Here is a 22,656-nt window from a genome sequence, read left to right as displayed (position 1 = left end):
CCCCATAATCAATTCACCTGTTTCTGTCTGTAGGGGACCTACATTTGTCTTAACCAATCTTTTTCTTTTCACATATCTATAAAAGCTTTAACAGTCAGTTTTTATGTTCCCTGCCAGTTTTCTCTCATAACCTTTTTTCTCCTTCCTAATTAAGCCCTTTGTCCTCCTCTGCTGAACTCTGAATTTCTCCCAGTCCTCAGGTGAGCCACTTTTTCTGGCTAATTTGTATGCTTCTTCTTTGGAATTGATACTATCCCTAATTTCCCTTGTCAGCCACAGGTGCACTACCTTCCTTGATTTATTCTTTTGCCAAACTGGGATGAACAATTGTTGTAGTTCATCCATGCAATCTTTAAATGCTTGCCATTGCATATCCACCGTCAACCCTTTAAGTGTCATTTGCCAGTCTATCTTAGCTAATTCACATCTCATACCTTCAAAGTTACCCTTCTTTAAGTTCAGAACCTTTGTTTCTGAATTAACTATGTCATTCTCCATCTTAATGAAGAATTCCACAATATTATGGTCACTCTTACCCAAGGGGCCTCTCATGACAAGATTGCTAATTAACCCTTCCTCATTGCTCAATACCCAGCCTAGAATAGCCTGCTCTCTAGTTGGTTACTCGACATGTTGGTTCAAAAAACCATCCCGCATACATTCCAAGAAATCCTCTTCCTCAGCACCCTTACCAATTTGGTTCACCCAATCTACATGTAGATTGAAGTCACCCATTATAACTGCTGTTCCTTTATTGCACACATTTCTAATTTCCTGTTTAATACCATCCCCAACGTCACTACTACTGTTAGGTGGCCTGTACACAACTCCCACCAGTGTTTTCTGCCCCTTAGTGTTATGCAGCTCTACCCATATCGATTCCATATCCTCCCGGCTTATGTCCTTCCTTTCTATTGTGTTAATCTCCTCTCTAACCAGCAACGCCACCCCACCTCCTTTTCTTTCATGTCTGTCCCTCCTGAATATTGAATATCCCTGAATGTTGAGCTCCCATCCTTGGTCACCCTGGAGCCATGTCTCTATGATCCCAACTATATCATATTCATTAATAACAATCTGCACTTTTAATTCATCCACCTTGTTACGAATGCTCCTTGCATTGACACACAAAGCCTTCAGGCACGCTTTTACAACCCTCTTAGCCCTTATACAATTATGTTGAAAAGTGGCCCTTTTTGATGCTTGCCCTGGATTTGTCGGCCTGCCACTTTTACTTTTCACCTTACTACTTTTTGCTTCTACCCTCATTTTACACCCCTCTGTCTTTCTGCACCGGTTCCCATCCCCCTGTTGTGAACTAACCTCCTCTCGCCTAGCCTCTTTAATTTGATTCCCACCCCCCAACCATTCTAGTTTAAAGTCACCTCAGTAGCCCTCGCTAATCTCCCTGCCAGGATATTGGTCCCCCTAGGATTCAAGTGTAACCCGTCCTTTTTGCACAGGTCACGCCTGCGCCAAAAGAGGCCCCAATGATCCAAAAACTTGAATCCCTGCCCCCTGCTCCAATCCCTCGGCCACGCATTTATCCTCCACCTCATTGCATTCCTACTCTCACTGTCGCGTGGCACAGGCAGTAATTCCGAGATTACTACCTTTGCGGTCCTTTTTCTCAACTCCCTTCCTAGCTCCCTATATTCTCCTTTCAGGACCTCTTCCCTTTTCCTACCTATGTCATTGGTACCTATATGTACCACAACCTCTGGCTCCTCACCCTCCCACTTCAGGATATCTTGGACACGATCAAAAATATGGTCAATGTTTCCAGTCAGAGGATGGTTGACATTTCTGGTCAGGGAGACGATCAGTGTTTCTGGTCAGAGAGATGATCAGTGTTTCCGGTCAGAGGGATGGTCAACGTGTCCGGTCAGAGAGATAGTCAACATTTCAGGTCAGAGAGGTGGTCAACATTTCCTGTCTGAGTGATTGTCGATATCACCGGTCAGTGGAATGCTCAGAGTGATGGTCAATGTTTCAGGTCAGAGGGATGATCAGTATTTCAGTCAGAGGATGGTCGACATTTCCGGTCAGAGTGATGGTCAATGTTTCAGGTAAGAAGAAGATGGTTGACATTTCAGGTCAGAGGGGTGGTTGATGTTTCCGGTCAGAGGGATTAGCGGGATGGTCAACATTTCCAGTCAGAGGGATAGTCAACGTTTCCGGTCAGAGGGATGGTCAATGGTTCCAGTCAGAGAGATGGTCGATGTTTCCAGTCAGAGAGATGGTCGACATTTCCAGTTAGAGAGATGGTCAACGTTTCCAGTCAGCGGGATGGTTGATGTTTCCAGTCAGAGAAATGGTCAATGTTTCTGGTCAGAGGGATGATCGATGTTCCCAGTCAAAGGGATGGTCAAAGTTTCTGGTCAGAGGGATGGTCAATGTTTCCAGTCAGAGGGATCAGAGGGACATTTCCAGTCAGAGGGACAGTTGACCAGTAAGAACTATAGTCTATAAATCAGTGAGTTCAAATGAATCAAGGACAGTGGAAGCGGACAGACAAATTGTCTTTGTTCTTGCCGCATGCTTGGGGATGGAGGCTGTCATTTTGTGAAGACACTCTATCCTCCATTTTGTGAGCTTGGCATGCTTGGCTTCATCAATATTTTAATGAAGACGCAATGATCAAGGGATGACTGCACAGGCACATGGACATCAGCGAGTTAGACCAGCAGGAAGAGTTTAAAAAGAAGACAGCTTTATAGAGCGGGCATCAGTGTAGAGGGAGTCAGAGTAGGAGGGCGTTGGCTCAATGGGGCTTCGGCGATAACGGGTCAAGGCGAGGGAAGTTACCTGTGAAGAATAGAAACAGGAAGTATGTCTGTGGGGCTGGTGTTCCGTACTGGCTGTCAGATGTGGGATGTCCAGGAGATTCCCAACCGCCCGAAAGGCCACATCTGCGCTAGGTGCATTGAGCTGCAGCTCCTTAGGGACCGTGTTAGGAAACTGCAGATGCAGCTCGACGACCTTCGTCTGGTCAGGGAGAGTGAAGAGGTGATAGAGAGGAGCTATAGACAAGTAGTCACACCGGGGCCTCAGGAGACAGATAAGTGGGTAACTGTCAGGAGAGGGAAGGGCAAGAGTCAGATACTAGAGATTACCCCATGGCTGTCCCCCTTAACAATAAGTACTCCTGTTAGAGTACTGTTAGGGGCGGTGGTCTACCTGGGGAAAGCAACAGTAGCCGTGCCTCTGGCACAGAGTCCGGCCCTGTGGCTCAGAAGGGTAGGGAAAGGAAGAAGGCAGCAATAATAGGAACTCTATAGTTAGGGAGTCAGACAGGCAATTCAGTGGATGCAAGAAAGAAACACAGATGGTAGTTTGCCTCCCAGGTGCCAGGGTCCGGAATGTTTCTGATCACGTCCACGGTATCCTGAAGTGGGAAGCTGAACAGACAGATTGTGGTACATATTGATACCAATAACATAGGTAGGAAAAGGAAGGAGGTCCTGAAAACAGACTACAGGGAGTTAGGAAGAAAGTTGAGAATCAGGACCTCAAAGGTAGTAATCTTGGGATAGAGTGAAATGGAGGATAACTGCGTGGCTGAGGGATTGGAGCAGGGGGTAGGGATTCAGATTTCTGGACCATTGGGACAGGCGTGACCTGTACAAAAAGGACAGGTTGCACTTGAATCTGAAGGGGTTCAATATCCTGGCAGGGAGGTTTGCAAAGGCTATTGGGAAGAGTTTAAACTGGAATTGCCGCGGGGGGGGGGTGTGGGAACTGAACTGAAGAGACGGAGGAAGAGGCAGTTGGCTTACAAATAGCGAAAGCTTGGAGACAGTGTAAGAAGAAGGATAGGCAGGTGATAGAGAAGGGATGTGCTCAGACCAATGGTTTGAGATGTGTCTACTTTAATGCAAGAAGCATCATGAACAAAGCAGATGAGCTTAGAGCGTGGATCAGTACTTAGAGCTATGATGTTGTGGCCATTACAGAGACTTGGATGGCTCAGTGGCAGGAATGATTACTTAGAGTGCCAGGCTTTAGATGTTTCAGAAAGGACAGGGAGGGAGGCAAAAGAAGTGGGGGCATGGCACTGCTGATCAGAGATAGAATCACAGCTGCAGAAAAGGAGGAAGTCATGGAGGGATTGTCTACTGAGTCTCTGTGGGTGGAAGTTAGAAACAGAAAGGAGTCAATAACTCTACTGGGTGTTTTTTATAGACCAACCAATAGTAACAGGGACATCGAGGAGCAGATAGGGAGACAGATTCTGGAAAGGTGTAATAGTAACAGGGTTGTCGTGGTGGGAGATTTTATTTCCCAAATATAGAATGAGATCTCCCTAGAATGAGGGGTTTAGATCGGATGGAGTTTGTTAGGTAGGTTCAGGAAGGTTTCTTGAATAATATGTAGATAAGCCTACAAGAGGAGAGTCTGTACTTGATCTGGAATTGGGAAATGAACCTGGTCAGGTGTCAGGTCTCTCAGTGGGAGAGCATTTTGGAGACAGTGATCATAATTCTATCTCCTTTACCATAGCATTGGAGAGGGATAGGAACAGACAAGTTAGGAAAGCATTTAATTGGAGTAAGGGGAAATACGAGGCTATCAGGCAGGAAATTGGAAGCATAAATTGGGAACAGATGTTCTTAGGAAAATATACAGAAGAAGTGTGGCAAATGTTCAGGGGATATTTGCATGGCGTTCTGCATAGGTACATTCCAATAAGACACGGAAAGGACGGTAGGTTACAAGATCCATGGTGAAAGGTTCAAAAAACTAAGTAATGATAGAAATCTACAAGATTATAAGGCTAGCAGGAAGGAGTTTAAGAATGAAATTAGGAGAGCCAGAAGGGACCATGAGAAGGCTTTGGCAAACAGGATTAAGGAAAACCCCAAGGCATTCTACAAGTATGTGAAGAGCAAGAGGATAAGATGTGAGAGAATAGGACCAATCAAGTGTGATGGTGGAAAACTGTGTATGGAACTTGAGGAGATAGCTGAGATACTTAATGAATAGTTTGCTTCAGTATTCACTACGGTAAAGGATCTTGGCAATTGTAGGGATGACTAACAGCAGATTGAAAAGCTTGAGTATATAGACATTAAGAAAGAGGATGTGCTGGAGGTTTTGAAAGCATCAAGTTGGATAAGTCTCCAGGAACGGAGGCGATGTACCCCAGGCTACTGTAGAAGGCAAGGGAGGAGATTGCTGAGCCTCTGACAATGATCCTTGCATCATCAATGGGGATGAGACAGGTTCCAGAGGATTGGAGGGTTGTAGATGTTGTTCCCTTATTCAAGAAAGGGAGTAGAGATAGCCAGGAAATTATCGACCAGTGAGTCTTACTTCAGTGGTTGGTAGGTTGATGGAAAAGATCCTGAGAGGCAGGATTTATGAGCATTTGGAGAGGCATAATATGATTAGGAATAGTCAGCATGGCTTTGTCAAATGCAGGTCATACCTTTCGAGCCTGATTGAATTTTTTGAGGATGTGACTAAACACATTGATGAAGGTAGAGCAGTAGATGTAGTGTATATGGATTTCAACAAGGCATTTGATAAGGTACCCCATGCGATGGTTATTCAGAAAGTAGGGAGGCATGGGATCCAAGGGAACCTTGCTTTGTGGATCCAGAATTAGCTTGCTCACAGAAGGCAAAGAGTGGTTGTAGACAGGTCATATTCTGCATGGAGTCTGTAACCAGTGGTGTGCCTCAGGGATCTGTTCTGGGACCCCTTCATTTTCATAAATGACCTGGATGAGGAAGTGGAGGGATGGGTTAGTAAATTTGCTAATGACACAGAAGTTGGGGATGTTGTGGATAGTGTGGAGAGTTGTCAGAGATTACAGCGGGACATCGATAAGATGCAAAACTGGGCTGAGGAGTAGCAGATGGAGTTCAACCCAGATTACTGTGAGGTGGTTCATTTTGGTAGGTCAAATATGATGTCAGAATATAGTATTAATGGTAAGACTCTTGGCAGTGTGGAGGATCAGAGCGATCTTAGGGTTCGAGTCCATAGGACACGCAAAGCTGCTTCACAGGTTGACTCTGTGGTTAAGAAGGCATACGGTGCATTGGCCTTCATCAACCGTAGGATTGAGTTTAAGTGCTGAGAGGTAATGTTACAACTATTTTGGACTCTAGTCAGACTCCACTTGGAGTACTGTGTTCAGTTCTGGTCACCTCACTTCAGGATGGAGGTGGCTATACAGAGAGTGCAGAGGAGATTTACAAGGATGTTGCCATGATTGGAATGCATGCCTTATGAGAATAGGTTGAGTGAACTTGACCTTTGCTCCTTGGAGCGACGGAGGATGAGAGGTGACCTGATAGAGTTGTATAAGATGATGAGAGGCATTGATTGTGTGGGTAGTCAGAGGGTTTTTCCCAGGGCTGAAATGGCTAGCACGAGAGAGCACAGTTTTAAGGTGCTTGGAGTAGGTAGAGAGGAGATGTCAGGGGTAGGTTTTTAACGCAGAGAGAGGTGAGTGTGTGGAATGGGCTGCCTGCGACGGTGGTGGAGGCAGATAAGATAGGGTCTTTTAAGAGACTCCTGGATAGGTATATGGAGCTTAGAAACATAAAGGGCTATGGGTAACCCTAGATAATTTCTAAACTAAGTACATGTTCAGCACAGCATTGTGGGCCGAAGGGCCTGTACTTTGCTGTGGGTTTTCTATGTTTCTACTTCTCTACTTCAGGTAATCTGCTGGACTGGAGATCATTTCCAAATAAGAAGTTATTTGTGAGATGTTGTTTGGTTGGATAGAACATGCATGTTTGTGAATGTTGGGGTTGTGCCTGCCTGGAGTGATTGGAGCTTGTTGCTGATTGAGAACAAAAGACCCATCAATTATCAACTGTCATTCGGTGGGAAGAGGGCAATAAATGGGTTACTGGCTTGGAGCAGAGCCAATAACAAGGTGTTAACAGTCAGACCTGTGGCCAATGACATTGGAATGCAATATTTGAATGGATATAAAAGTGGATGCTTCATGTGTGCTGGCAGTGGTAACTTTGAAGAATAACCATTGCAGATACAAGCGTGAGCGATCTTGCGTGGTAGACGTGGCGAGTGAATGGGGACAACGAGGAATGTCTGGTCAGCACAGACTCCTTTGCCCGGGTACCACCTTTGCTATTCTTTGACTGTTCAGGAGAGCCAGGGATACAGCAGGTGTGCACACAAGGTACTTAGTGTATAAATTCACGTACTTGTTAGCTTCAACAATAGAGGTACTTATTGGTAAGTACAAATCTCTCTGTGATTCACTGATCATTGTTACAAGAGGTCATTCTTACAACAGGATGGATGACGTTTCTCATCAGAGGGGTGGTCAATGTTTCCGGTCAGAGGGGTGGTCATCGTTTCCGGTCAGAGGGGTGGTCATCGTTTCCGGTCAGAGAGAGGGTCATCGTTTCCGGTCAGAGAGATGGTCAATGTTTCCGGTCAGAGAGATGGTCAATGTTTCCAGTCAGAGAGATGGTCATCGTTTCCAGTCAGAGAGATGGTCAATGTTTCCAATCAGAGAGATGGTCAATGTTTCTGATCAGAGAGATGCTCATCATTTCCGATCAGAGAGATAGTCAATGTTTCCAGTCAGAGAGATGGTCAATGTTTCCGTTCAGAGAGATGGTCAATGTTTCCGTTCAGAGAGATGGTCAATGTTTCTGTTCAGAGAGATGGTCAATGTTTCCGGTCAGAGGGATGGTCAATGTTTCCGGTCAGAGAGATGGTCAATGTTTCCAGTCAGAGGGATGGTCAAAGTTTCCAGTCAGCGAGATGGTCGATGTTTCTGATCAGAGGAGTGGTCAATGTTTTCTGTCAACGAATAGTCAAGACTTTCAGATCGGAGGGATGCTCGACCACAGTTGTCATTACTTCATTAAAACCTCCGTGGATAAGTGTGTGCCAATAAAAACTTACCGTACATTCCCAAACCAAAAGCCGTGGATGAACTAGGAAGTTAAAAGTATGCTGAAGGCTAGATCTACGTCATTTAAGTCTGGTGACCCAGGTCTGTATAAGAAAACTAGGTATGACTTGCAGGGGGCTATTTCAGGAGCCAAGAAGCAATTAGAGAGATTGGAGGCGACATCAGATGCACGTCAACTCTGACAGGGTTTGCAGGCCAGTACTTCCTACAAAGCAAAACCCAACTTCGTGAATGGCACCAATGCTTCACTACCAGATGAGCTTAATGCCTTTTATGTTCATTTTGAAAGGGAGAATAAAATCATAGCCATGAGCATCCCTACAACATCCAGTGACTGTGATCTCTGTCTCAGAGACTGACGTCAGGCTGTCTTTCAAGAGGATGAATCCTCGCAAGGCAGCAGGGCCCATTGGTAAGGCTCTGAAAACCTCTGCCAAACAGCTGATGGGGATATTCAAAGACATTTTCAAGCTCTCAGTGCTATGGTCGGAAGTTCCCACCTGCTTCGAAAAGGCAACAATACCAGTGCCCAAGAAGAGCAGGGAGAGCTGCCTTAATGATTATCATCCATCAGCACTCATATCTACAGTGATGAAATGCTTTGAGAGGTTGGTTATGGCTGGAATTTACTTCTGTCTCAGCAAGGACCTGGACCCACTGTAATTTGCCTATCGCCACAATAGGTCTACAGCAGACAGGATCTCAATGGCTCTCCACATGGCCTTGGATCACCTGGACAATACAGATACCTATGTCAGGCTGCTGTTTATCAACTATAGCTAACACCATCATTCCTACAGTCCTGATCGAAAGCTACAGAACCTAGGCCTCTGTACCTCCCTCTGCAACGGATCCTCGACTTCCGAACTGGAAAGCCACAATCTGTGCGGATTGGTAATAACATCTCCACCTTGCTGACGATCAACACTGGTGCACCTCAGGAGTGTGTGCTTAGCCCACTGCTCTACTCTCTCTATCCCCACGACTAGGCATAGTGCAAGTACCATCTCCAAATTTGCGGATGATACAACCATTGTTGGCAGAATCTCAGATGGTGACTAAAGGGTGTACCGGAACAAAATATACCAGTTGGTTGAGTGGTGTCACAGCAACAACCTTGCACTCACTGTCAGCAAAACCAAAGCACTGATTGTGGACTTCTGGAAGGGTAAGACGAGGGAACACAAACCAATCCTCATAGAGGGATCAGAAATAGAGACAGTGAGCAATTTTAAATTCCTGGGTGTCAAGGTCTCTGAGGACCTCACCTGGACAGAACATAATTGATGCAGCTATAGAGAAGGCAAGACAGAGGCTACATTTCATTATGGGTTTGAGGAGATTTGATTTGTCAACTAAAACACCTGAAAACTGCTAACAAATGTAGAGTGGAGAGCATTCTGAAGGGCTGCATCACCATCTGGTATGGAGGGGAAACTGCACAAGATGAAATAAGTTGCAGAAACTTGTAAGATTAGTCAGCACGATCATGGGTACCAGCCTCCGTAGCATCCAAGACGTCTTCAAGCAGCGCTACCTTAGGAAGGTGGTGTCCATCACTAATGATCTCCAACACCCAGGACATGCCCTCTTCTCATTGTTACCATCAGGAAGGAGGTACAGGAGGAGCCTGAAGACACACACTCAGCAATTCAGGAACAACTTCTTCCCCTCTGCCATCAGATTTCTGAATGGATATTGATTCCAGGAACACCACCTCACTACTTTTTTTTTGTTATTTTTTGCACTACGTATTTGAATTTAACTATATAATAGACAAATATGCACTTACTGCAATTCAGTTTCTTTTCTCCACATTATTTATCATGTATTTCATTGTACTGCTGCCATAAAGTTAACAAATTTCATGACATATGCTGGTAATATTAAACCAGAATCTGATTCTGATCTGGTGGAATTGGAAAAGGAGTGAAGAGGAGAGGGTGATGCAATGGGATTAGGAAAAGAGACAGGGGAGTGGGTTATCAAGTGGGAGAGAATGATAGAGATGTGGGTTATCTGGTGGGAGAAGAAAAGAACATGGGAAATGGCTTACCTGGTGGAATTGGGAAATGAGGACAGGAAGTGGGTTATCTGGTGGGATTGGGAAAGGAGGACATGGGAAGTGGGTTACCTGGTGGAATTGGGAGAGAAGGACAGGGAAGTGGGTTACCTGGTGGGATCGAGAGAGCACAGGGGAGTGGGATATTTGGTGCGAGGGGAAAAGGACGGCAGGGGATTGGGTTATTTGGTTAGAGAAGGAGAGGACAAGACAGGGGAGTTGGTTATCTGGTGGGAATGGGTTAGGAGGGCAGGGGATTGGGTTATTTGGTGGGAGAGGGAGAGGACAAGACGGGAGTAGGTTATCTGGTGGGATTGGTAAATGAAGACGGGAAGTGGGTTAACTGGTTGGATTTAGAAAGGAGGACAGGGAGTAAGTAATCTGGTGGGAGAGGGAGTGGAGGACAGGAGAGTGGGTTATCTGGTGGGATTGGAAAATGAGGACAGGAGAGTGAGCTATCTGGAACTGCTGACTGATTTACGTACTCTACAGAATGGTGGCCTTCTCTGCACACACTTGCTTTCACTGGAGTAGAGGAGGTTACACTAGGAGCACCAAATATAGTAAAAGGAGCTGGAGTAGGCGCCCCTGAATCTCTGCCTCACCTGGAAGAACAATTTGGTTGGTAGTGAGGGAGAAGGTGCAGGGACCAGTGTTGCAAGGAATATGCAACACTGGGGCCAGGGACGGATAGTGGGGAGGAACAAATGGACCACGCTGTCAGAAGAGAGTGGTACCTGCAGAAATCAGAGACAGGGAGTGACTGGGGCTGGATCACATGGGAACTGGTGGGAATTGCAATGGAAAATATGCTGGGTGTGGAGGCTGCCAGGCGAAATATTGGTAGAATGGACAAATTAGCAATTTGTGCACATTGATAGAAGGAATAAAGACATAGACTATTTACTCAGAGGGACTTGGGAGTCCATGTACAGGATTCCCCAAAGGTTAACTTGCAGGTTTATTTGATGGCAAGGAAAACATATGCAATGTTAGCATTCATTTCACGAGGACTATACCATAACAGCGAGGGTGTGATGCTGAGGGTTTATAAGGCATTGCTCAGATTCACAAGAATGATTCTAGGGGTGAAAGGGTTCATGCATGAGGATCATTTGATGGCTTTGGGTATGTATTTGCTGGAGTTTAGAAGAGCGAGGGGCAATATTTTTAATACCTAATGAATATTGAAAGACCTTGACAGTGGATGTGGAGAGGATGTTTCCTGTAATGGGTGAGTCTATGACCAGAGGGTACAGCCTCAGAATAGAGGGACACCTGTTCATAGCAGAGATAAGGAGGAATTTCTTTAGCCAGAGGGTTGTGAATTGCCACAGATGGCTGTGGAGGTCAAGACATTGGGTATATTTAAAACAGAAATTGATAGGTTCTTGATTAGTCAGGGTGTCAAAGATTATGGGAAGAAGGCAGGAGAATGGGGTTGAAAGGGAACATAAATCAGCCATGATGGAATGGCAGAGCAAACTCGATGGGCCAAGTGGCCTAATTCTGCACATTTTTTTTTATTATACAGCAAAAGTTTAGTTACACAGAAAATACACAAAGTACAAACATTAAGACAATGAATAATTTCAAATTAAAATATGATTATTACTGTCTATAAAATAGTCATTTCCCTGGTCCTAAGTCTCATGGTCTAATGGTGAAGCTGTTAATGGACACAGCAACAAGCCCAGGTACTTTTAGACTGAATGATTGTACAACAATGGATGATGAGATTTAGCTGAGGTGTACTCCATATGGATAGCATGTTGGAGAATTCTTTCATATCATGAAAACAGTCGTACAGTTTTAATTCCCAACTCAGGTAACCCAGTTTTACTGAAAAATATTGCCGATTAGTGACCAGTCACACGGGACTGATTATTTTAAGAAGGCTTCTGTCTGGAGATACTGGGGGTGAGAACACGGACCGAGACACAGCCACAACTGCTATACCATCCCCCTGGGTGGTGTGACAGTGCTGTACAACGAACAGAGATAAAACTAACCATGCCTCTGATGCAATTATATCAATTAGTCCTGAGTGCAGTGGTAGAGTCATATTCAGTCTGCAGCTACAACACACAAACCAATTAACAAACACAACAGTATCCACTGTGACTTCCTCAGCCTCACTCTAACACTGACTTTTCTTTACCCAAGTACCGGGGTTCCATCTCAATCACCTCTGCTTCCTTCTTCCTCTCCGATTGTCCCCCCACCCCCGACCACTCTTCCTGCTCTGGTCCAATTTTGTCTCACTTGGTTCAACCTCAATGCCTTGGGAGATTTGACAGTTTCTGGAGCATTGCCAGGTCAGAGAGGAGGGAACACAGCAGGTCTATGCATTCTCAGATCTCTCACTGTACGTCACTCCTGTCCCACTGCACCCAACACTCCTCCCCCCACATCATAACCTCCTTCACCCCACTAATGCATCGATCCTAGGCCTAACACATTAATGCGGCCATGAAGAAGGCACACTGGCAGCTCTACTGTGTGAGGAGTTTCAGGAGATTTGGCATGTCAGCCAATGCTCCAGCAAATTTCTACAGATGGACCATGCATCACTTTCTGGTATGGAGGCTGCAAAGTACAGGATTATAAAGGCTGCAAGAGGGCTGTAGGTTCAGTTAGCTTCAAAACAGGCACAAACCGTCCCCACCATTGTGGTCTTCTTCAAGAGGTGGCAACTCAAGAAGGCAGCATCTATCATCAAGGGCTCTCACCATCCGGGGCAGCATCCATCATCAAGGATTCTCACCATCCCAGATATGCCCTCTTTCAAGTCAAGTCAAGTCAAGTTTATTGTCATTTTCGACCATAAGCTGCTGGTACAGTTCACAGTAAAAATGAAACATCGTTCCTCCAGGAGCATGGTGCTACAGGAAACAACACAAAACTACACTAGACTATGTGAGACAGCACAAGGCTACACTAGACTACGTAAAAACATTAAAACTGCACTAGACTACAGACCTGCACAGGAGTACATAAAGTGCACAAAACAGTGCAGGGCAGTACAATAGTTAATAAACAAGACAATAGGCACTTCTCATTACTACCATCAGGGAGGAGATACAGAAGCTTGAAGATCCACAAGAAACAGCTTCTTCCCCTCCACCATTAGTTTTCCGAACAGTCCATGAACTCAACCTCATTCCTTTTTTGCACTGATTTTTATTTTATAACTGTGAGATTTTCCTGTCTTTTCTCAGTACTGCTGCTGCAAAACAACAATTTTCACATCATCTAAGTCAATGATAAAAGACCTGATCCTGGCTCCAATTTCCTTCTCCTTTCTAAGTTTATCCAGTTCCCACTGGAATATTTCTCTGCTCCTCTCACTGGGAGTAGGTTACCAGTCTCACTGCTTTCTGCATGAACACCCTGCTCCAGGGATCCGCTGTGGATCTGCCTGTATGAGCAACCATGGCTTCTGCCTTCCCACTATGTTTAAACATTGAGTGACTAAGACGACGCATTTCTCACAGGAGTTTGGGGGCCGAGCTGTCACCTGAGTGAAATGGACTGAGAGGGTGGGGGGAGGATGGAGGATAGGTTAGAAAGGTGCAGAGGATAGGAGGAAATTCTTCATTCATAGTGTTGTGAATTTTCAGAATTCCCTCTGACGGGCATCTGGGCATGTATGGATATTGATTACATACAAGGAGAAGGTCAATCAATTTTTTGGCCATTTAAGGAATCAGAGGGCCTGGAGATTAGTCAGTGAAACGGACAAGGCACAAGACTGACTGTGGTCTCAATGGGTGCTGTGACAGGTGATGGACTCTTGTTCGTTATGTCTAATTGAACATAGATGTAGACTGACTAACCTGATAGAACACAGAACATAGAACAGTGCAGACCCTTTGGCTCATGATGTTGTGCCAACCTTTTCACCTGCTCCAAGATCAATCTAACCCTTCCCTCCTACATAGCCCTCCATTTTTTTCCATCCAAGTGTCTTTCTAAGAGTGCCTTAAATGTCCCTAAAGTACCTGCCTCCATCACCACCCCTGGCATTCCACACACCCAGCATGCTCTAAAGAACCTACCTCAGAAATCCCCCCTACACTTGCAGGTTTAACAGAGCTGCAATATTACCTCGCAGCTATTGAACTCAGTCCCCAACTAATGAAGGCCAATACACCATACTCCATCCTAATACCCCTCTCAAATTGCAAGGCAGCTTTGAGAGATCTTTGGACATGGATCACGAGATCCCTCTATTCCTCCACACTGCTGAGATGCCTGTCATTAGCCCTGTATTCTACCTTGGATCCCGAGATCCCTCTATTCCTCCACACTGCTAAGATGCCTGTCATTAGTCCTGTATTCTACCTTCAAAACCAACGTTTCAAAGTGAATCACTTCACACTTTTCCAGATTAAACTCCATCTGCACTTCTCAGCCCAGTTCTGCATCCTATCAATGTCCTTTTGCGACCTGTGACAATCCTCTACATTATCCACAACTCCACCAACCTTTGTGTCATCTGCAAACTTACTAATCCATCTTCCTACTTCCTCAACCAACTCATTCGTAAAAATCACGAAAAGCAGGGGTCACAGAACAGATCCCTGTGGAACACCACTGGTCACCAGCCTCCAGGCAGAATATACTCCATCTATAACCACCTATTCTTCTGTGGGCAAACCAATTCCAAATCCACACAGCCATGACTTTAATTACCGCAGTGCTGGACGTGTTTCACAGTTGTGGACTCGTTTTTGGACAACTTTGCAGTTCATGGTCCATGTGTTTCTGGTTACTCTTTTTTTTGCTATTTGCACAATTTGATTGAGACACGTTGGTGCAGAACAGGCTCTGTAGCTGAAGCCTGCAGTCATTGACACAACTCTAAACTGAACTTACTCAGTGGCTATTACTCCCGAATGGTTTTGGGGACTTGGCACTTTGATGTTTAATATTCTGTTTGTTATCTCCTCACTTTCTGCTGTTTGCACAATTTGATTTTTTTCACATGTTGGGTGTTTGATGTTTTGTTTGAATAGGTTCATCCTGTCTCCTGTTGATGGGACACTCCTAGACACACACACACACACACACACACACACAACACGCACGCTCCATGGTGTTTCTTTGCTTCATGGCTGCCAGCAGGAGGACAAATCTCAGGGTTGTATACTGTGTACATACTTGGATAATAAATGTCCTTTGAACTTTAAAGCAAACTTTGTTCTATCTTTCTTGATTCTAATGCTGACATTGTTTCGTGAATGTTCTTTGAGCACCTTTCCTGTGTCACACATCCTGTCCAAGACACAGAGGATGATGTCTCCTGTTGATGGGACACTCCCAGGGCAGAGGTGCAACATGCAGTTTATGCATCGAAACCTGGACTCCTGCTGTCTGGGAGGCCAAGAGGCGATTTCTATGTGTGAGCAGAGCAATACACGTGTTCAATGTGGACTTGGATGACGTTCCTCATGGGAAACTGATATGGAAAATTAGACTATATGGGATTTAGGGGGTGCTGGCTAATTGGACACATACTGGCTTGATGGTAGGAAATGAGGAGATGGTGAAAAATTGTTTTTCAGACTGGAGGCCCATGACTACTGGTGCACCTCAGGGGTCAGTTCAGGGCCGATTGTTATTTGTCATCTATATTAATGATTTAAATGAAAATGTACAAGGCATGGTTAGTGGGTCTGCAGATGACTTGAAAAAGAAAGGTGCCATCAACAGTGAAGATAGTAATCAGGATTTACAGAGGGATCTAGATCAGCTGGGGAAGTGGGCCGAGGAATAGCAGATGGTTTAATTTGGATGTGCATCTTGGGATGACAATTAAGCGTAGGACTTTCACAATGAATGTGTGATTTCAAAATCCCTTATATTGACTGCAATTCCTGAGGGCAGAAGGCTTAGATGGAGTGAAACTTGTTAGGTGTGTTCAGGAAGGATTCCTGTCAAAATATGTGAACAGGCTGACTAGAGGTGAGGGCATATTGGATTGCTACTCAGTGATGAACCAGGTCAGGTGATAGATCTCTCACTGGGTGAGCATTTCAGAGACAGTGACCACAACTCCCTCCCCTTTACCATAGTCTCAGACAAGGATAGGAGCAGACAGTACGGAAAGGTATTTAATTGGGGGAGGGTAATTATGATGCTATTGGGAAGGAACCTGGAAGTGCAAATTGAGAATGAATGTCCTCAGGGAAAGGCACAACAGAAATGTGGAGGTTGTTTAGGGAGCTCTAGCATGGGGTTCTGGATAGGCTTGTCCAACTGAGGCAGAGGAAGGATGGTCCAGTGAAGGAATTATCGTTAACAAGAGATGTGAAACATCTAGTCAAGAGGAAGAAAGAAGCTTACTTAAAGGTTGAGGAAGCAAGGATCAGATAGAGTTACAAGGCAACCAGGAAGGAACGTAAGAATGCGTTTTGGAGAGTTAGGGGACATGGGAAGGCCTTGGTGAGTAGGATTAAGCAAAAACCAAAGGCATTCTACGTGTTTGGGAAGAACATCAGAATGACTAGAGTGAGGGTAGGACCAATCGAGGATAGAAAAGGAAACATGTGCCAGGAGTCAGAGGAGGTAGGGGAGGACCTTAGTGAATACTTTGCTTCAGTATTCACGAGTGAGAGGGAACTTGAATGTGACGACAGTGTAGAACAGGTTGATATACTGGAACATGTCGACGTTAAGAAAAAGGATGTGCTGGAACTTTGAAAAAAGTTAGGATAGATAAATGCCCAGGGCTGACAGAATATACCCCAGGTTACCACCCCTATCCTACAACACATTGAAAGAGTAGTCATGAAACAGGGTATGGAGGAGTTCTGTCCAGGCAGAGTTTTAGGTGGATAGGTGATGGGAAAGGGGAAGGGAGCTGGCTAATATTCCACAGGGAGATACTTAAAATATTTTCTTCTGTTTTCTCATTAACACAATGGACCAGGCATGACATCATTCAACCAGTTGGTCAAGTCCTCAAGACGTCTGACTCTTCTCTAATCAGCAGAGCAGAACAAGGTTGGTTTTCACTCCTTCAAAACCTGTAACTGGCTTGGCCAGGCTTCTTTCGACTTAACATTCACAGTGTGTCCCACGACATGGCTGGAATTATTAAAAGCACAACTGACTCCAATCAAAGGAGCAGTTGTTCACTGAGCGGTGAAGTGTGGAGATACGGAGAGATAGAACGCAAAGGCCCATTACTCAGACTAGGCTGCGACAATCTTGTCCACAAGCTCAGCCCAAAGCAATGAAAATAATTCCACAGACTGAGGTTGAACACACACACGCAGAGACATACACACATACACACACTCACACACACATTCAGACGCACAGACACATACACACACTCACAAACATTCAGAGGTACAGGCACACACTCAGGCACATACATACACATACATATGCACACACAGACACACACAATCACACACAGACAGGCAAACACACATACACACACACAAACAGAGATGCACACATAGCCACACACAAACACAAACACTGGCACACATACAAACACACATACAGGCACATGGACACGGACACACACACACACAACCATTCAGCCTGATTCTACTGTTCTACAACCTTTTCCATGGTCCCATCGTATTGTCCCCCCTTCTGGAGGATGATTCTGAGAATTAAAGAGTTCATGTATGAGGAGCATTTGATGGCCTGCACTCGCTGGGGTTCAGAAGAATGCAGGGAATCTCACTGAAACCTATTGGATATTGAAAGGCCTAGATAGAGTGGACATGAAAAAGATGTTTCCCATGTTGGATTAGTCTAGGACCAGAAGGCATGGCCACAGAATAGAAGGAGATCTATTTAGAACAGAAAGAGGAAGAATTTCTTTAGTCAAAGGGTAGTGAATCTATGGAATTCATTGCCACAGATGGCTGTGGAGGCCGTCATTAAGTACATTTAAAGTGGAGGTTTTTAAGTTCTTGATTAGTCAGGGTGTAAAAGGTTACAGTGAGAAGGCAGGAGAATGAGTTTGAGAAGGATAATAAATAGCCATGATGGAATTGTGGAACAGACTCAATGGGCCAAATTGCCTCATTTTGCTGCTATGTCTTATGGTCTAATGGTGTTCTGTTAAACCTTTCCTCCATTCTCCCCGAACCCCAGACTGGCCTTTCTTGGGAAATCCACTCAAATTTCTGCCTATTGCCAATTTTACTTTCCCCTGTTGGAACTCATTCTGCCCCACCACTCTATCATTATCTGTGCCCTCTGTCAGTTCCTCCACCTTCCTACCTGCATTGTCTGGCTCCCTAAAGGTGACACTAGGACACAGTCATTGACTGGGGATCAAGCTGGGCAGTGAGGCATTGAGGGGGACTGAACACAGGGGAGGGCAAACAGGCTTTGAGACATATCCTCAGTGGGTTCAGACAGATTCCACATGACCAAAGTCTATGACTATGGTGCAGGCAGGAGGTAAAGGTCAGGCTAGACCCCAACCTGGATGGGTTCAGCACAGGGAGATGTCCAAGAACAAGGCTTGCCTGTGCTTAGCTGAAGTAAAAAACCCGTGCTTGAGATGAGAGAAAACTGTTTGAGCAGAGGTCAAGGCATAGACTGGGAAGGGTAGAGAGCCTTTCACTAGGCATTAGAGAGCAAAGTCTAATGTGAAATAGTCTGATCCAGGGGTGGTGGAAGAGACAGATACTTTAGGGACATTTAAGAGGCTCTTCCATAGGCAAATGGATGAAAGAAAAACGGAGGGCTATGTAAGAGGAGAAGGTAAGATTGATGTTAGATTGGGTTGAGCCTTAGGGCTGCAGTGTGTTGTATTGTTCCATGTTCAGCAACTATTTGCCGACGTGTTTTTTAAGTCTGACAATTAGTAGGGGGAGAAGACCATCGGCTGAGGGCCTGCGGTCCAGGCAGGGTGGCTGGGATTGGGGAGGTAGCGACTGAGAGATGGGGCTGTTGAAGCTGGTGGTGAGAGTCAGTGGTCACAGTGCGAAATATGTTGCAACAACAGTGATGAGCTCGCTGTGTGCACAGGGTTCCAACAGGGAGAAAGGGGTTGTACACTTTCACTTCGGGTTCCAGGGTAATGAGATGATGTGCCGGTGGGCTTATGGATTGGGGGAACGGCTGTGCAGAAAAGCCATACGTGGATCCGGCTGCAGGAGCAACCGGGAGATCCGTAACCACTCCAGATCTGATCAACACCTCCACCCACTAACTCACCCCTCCACACCCCCAACCACCACTACGTTATCATTTCCCGTCAGTCCCCTTACAAACAGACACTCCTGTGCCTGGCATCAATTTATAGTCATAGTCATAGTCATATCGTACTTTATTGATCCCAGGGGGAAATTGGTTTTCATTATAGTTGCGCCATAAATAATAAATAGTAATAGAAGCATAAATAGTAATATGTAAATTATGCCAGTAAATTATGAAATAAGTCCAGGACCAGCCTATTGGCTCAGGGTGTCTGACCCTCCAAGAGAGGAGTTGTAAAGTTTGATGGCCACAGGCAGGAATAACTTCCTATGACGCTCTGTGCGGCATCTCAGAGGAATGAGTCTCTGGCTGAATGTACTCCTGTGCCCACCCAGTACATTATGTAGTGGATGGGAGACATTGTCCATGATGGCATGCAACTTAGACAGCATCCTCCTTTCAGACACCACCGACAGAGAGTCCAGTTCCATCCCCACAACATCACTGGCCTTACGAATGAGTTTGTTGATTCTGTTGGTGTCTGCTACCCTCAGCCTGCTGCCCCAGCACACAACAGCAAACATTATGGACATACAATCAATCTATGTACACAAGCTATCTTATTTATTTATTTTTAATGTGCTTACTATTATAATGCTGATAATAATAATTTCCGTTCAATCGCGACAGAAAGGCTGTTTGAAAAGACTGCTCTCCGCTCGTTGGGGAACGGGCGCAGGAATTGAAGCGGTTTTAACGGGAATCCGGAGCTGGTGTGGAGCGTTCCGGCAGCAATAGGATAATATCCGAGCTCAGGGATTGTTTGCTGTAACACGGGAGACACAGGGCAACCCCTCAGCTCCACACAACCGGTCCAAAGGGCGCTGCTGAACCGCTGTTTCTGGCCAAGGGAGCACCCCGGCAGAGTTGTTGGGTTTGCACGGAATGCGAAGGGCCGCGAACCACCTCCCGTGCTTTTCCCATCCGTGATGGGTGAATTTAAATGGGCATCACGTACTTACGAGTTCAGTTAATTCCGAACAACGTACACAATGAAAAGTGCAGCTCGCCATCTCCCACATCTAGCGAACGGCCGCCGATCGGAAGGAGACCGTTCCGTCTATCGAACCTCTGCTAGCTCACAGAAGAATCCTATTTCCCACTAGCTTTCCATGAACTTCAGTCTTCTCACATTCCCCATTGCTCTACAGGGAGGGGCAATTTACACAGGCCCCTTAACCCACTGAGCGGGAACCCTGTGTCCAGATGTGGTGGCAGCAGACGGTTCAGTGGACCCTCTCCACATCGGGCGGCGATCTGGTTTCCACATCTGGCGACAACAGCCAGTTCAGTGGACACTTTTCCACATCTGGCGGCGACAGCAGCCGGTAGAGCGGGCACTTGTGTCCACATCTGGTGGTAACAGCAGCCAGCTCAGCGGGCAACTTTGCCTGGCTCCGAGTCCCGCTGCACCCTGCCGGAGATGCAGGGATTCGGACACGGCGGACAGCGGCAGAAACCAGCAATGGAGATCGATCCCGGGCTAAAGGGAGGGGGTATCAAGCAAGCGGTCCGCGCTTCCTCCTCCCAGCGGCGGCATCTTTTGTTTGATACCTTAATCCCTTTGTTGCTGCCCGTTTCTCCCTCAGTCTCGTTTTCAAACCCACATCTCTTCTCTTCCCCACATCCCTCTTCCTCTACCCTCTCCCTGCCACGGTTCCTTTCCCGTGTCCCGGTGTGACTCAGGACAGGTACGGGGACGAGGGTGATCCCATCATAGGTCTGACACCCCCGGTCGTACCGACACCGTAAATCATGATGACAACCCGTTCCGTTGCCAACTCTCCCCCCCCCCCACCACCCCCAATAAAAAACGGAGTCGTTAAGAGAAGGGACCCGGGAAGCGGTCACTTGGGCAGCGCGACCCTGGACACTGCGGAGCGCAGCTGGACAGCCGCTCAATGACTGCCCGGTCCGGCCCCTTGCCCGAGAGCGACCTACAGAAGAATGGACTTCACATACCGAGGGTACGAGAGCCGCCGCTCTGGTCCAAGATGTTCGGGCTTCGGACCGCGCTGATCGAACCGCTCTCCCGACCACAGCGCTGCCGATTTCTGCTGCGTGGGGTCCTGCACGGGTGTGGAGGAGTGTACCGGACTTGTCCCTGCCCGACGGGGGCTGACGTGCGGCGCCTGCAGCGCGGAGACGGGACTGTGCAGGTTGATGCAGCCGGCGGCGCCGACACCCCCGGCGAACAAAGCCGGCGCCCAGTCAGTCAGAGCGCGCCCCCGCCCACGGTTCCCCGACCGGGACCGCGCCGCGCACTCCCCAGCAACCGAACAAAACCCCTCTCTGCGTTTATGTAGCGCCTCTCACCTCAGGACACCCCAAGCTCCGGCGATAGTGGGACAGAACAGCGGAGAAGGTAATGCACAGCAAGCTCCCACACACGGAACACGAAGGTGATGGTGGGTGTGGGGAGGGAGGCGCTGGTAAACCGCCCCAGTGATGATCACGGAGGGGCGGGATTGTGGCGTTTCCACTCTAACCGTTCCTGGAGACATCAGGCCACGCTACTGGGGTAGGTAGCGGCGGGATCCGTCACGGAAAGAAGTGGGAGGGGGAAGCAACCTCTCACCTGGGCCAGTAGTTGCCTTCTTAACTCGGGAATGGGGGTCTGCGTGGGGAGACTCTATCTGGAGCAACACACAATTTGTCAGAGGACCCCAACTGGCGAGCAGCGTCTGTGAGGGAGAGATTCAACATTGATTAATGACATTTCCTGTACACAAGTGTAAAGGAGAACGAAATAATTATTACTCAGGATCCGATGCAGCACAAAAAAAACACAAAAGAATAAAGAACACAATAACTATTTTAAAAAGCACACAATAAATATAAAACATAAGGTACCTTATATACATAGATTGATTGTACGTCCATAACGTGACTCTAGGCACAGGAGTGTCCGCACATAAGGTGATTGGTGATAAGGAGACCCTGAATTCTAATTTATATGACTTTGGGTATGTTTCGGGCACAGATTGTCAATAAGTCGCGAGGGTGAAGGGTCCCCGTGAGTACAGACTAGTCCTGGTTTAGTGTCGAGGGGCCGAATGGTCTTTCTGCTGTTCTTCACACCTTGAGAGAGCGCCGCTCCCCTTCAGAAGCCACGCGGAGTTGTCAGCGTCGACATGGTGAAAAGGTCTAATCAGAGTTATGCGCGAAGTGAGGGAGAGACAGAAGCAGGAACAGGCCATTCAGCCCACCGTGACCCTGCTGACCAACAGCCACCCAATAATGCTATACGAATCCCACATCCAAACACTCAAGTCCCCCTCGTTCCTGTCGTCAGCAGTGAGAACCGAGTTCCAGCCTTATGCTCTGTGTAACCCGCTGGATTCGGCCACACCCCAACACGCCAGGTGACCGATTAAGCCACAGAGCCCGTGCATTCTTTGGGACGTGGGAGGAAACCGGAGCTCCGTGAGGGAAACCC

The 22,656-nt window shown here is 46.6% G+C and overlaps 1 protein-coding gene across 3 annotated transcripts in view; it reads right to left on the bottom strand.

Annotated features, from left to right (window-relative positions):
* The window catches only part of ncanb (neurocan b), a 400,023-nt gene extending 378,671 nt beyond the window's left edge, over nucleotides 1–21,352 (bottom strand). For all 3 annotated transcript variants that reach the window (XM_063032277.1, XM_063032278.1, XM_063032280.1), the window contains exon 1: nucleotides 21,180–21,352. The gene's annotated coding sequence lies outside the window, so the exon portion shown is untranslated. The remainder of the gene's footprint in view (nucleotides 1–21,179) is intronic.
* Between the last annotated feature and the right edge of the window lie 1,304 nt (nucleotides 21,353–22,656).

Source organism: Mobula hypostoma, chromosome 24 (genome assembly GCF_963921235.1).
Source record: "Mobula hypostoma chromosome 24, sMobHyp1.1, whole genome shotgun sequence".
NCBI classification, from domain to species: domain Eukaryota; kingdom Metazoa; phylum Chordata; class Chondrichthyes; order Myliobatiformes; family Myliobatidae; genus Mobula; species Mobula hypostoma.
Note: the sequence above shows the minus strand (reverse complement) of the source record. Positions and strands in the feature narration are given on the sequence as shown.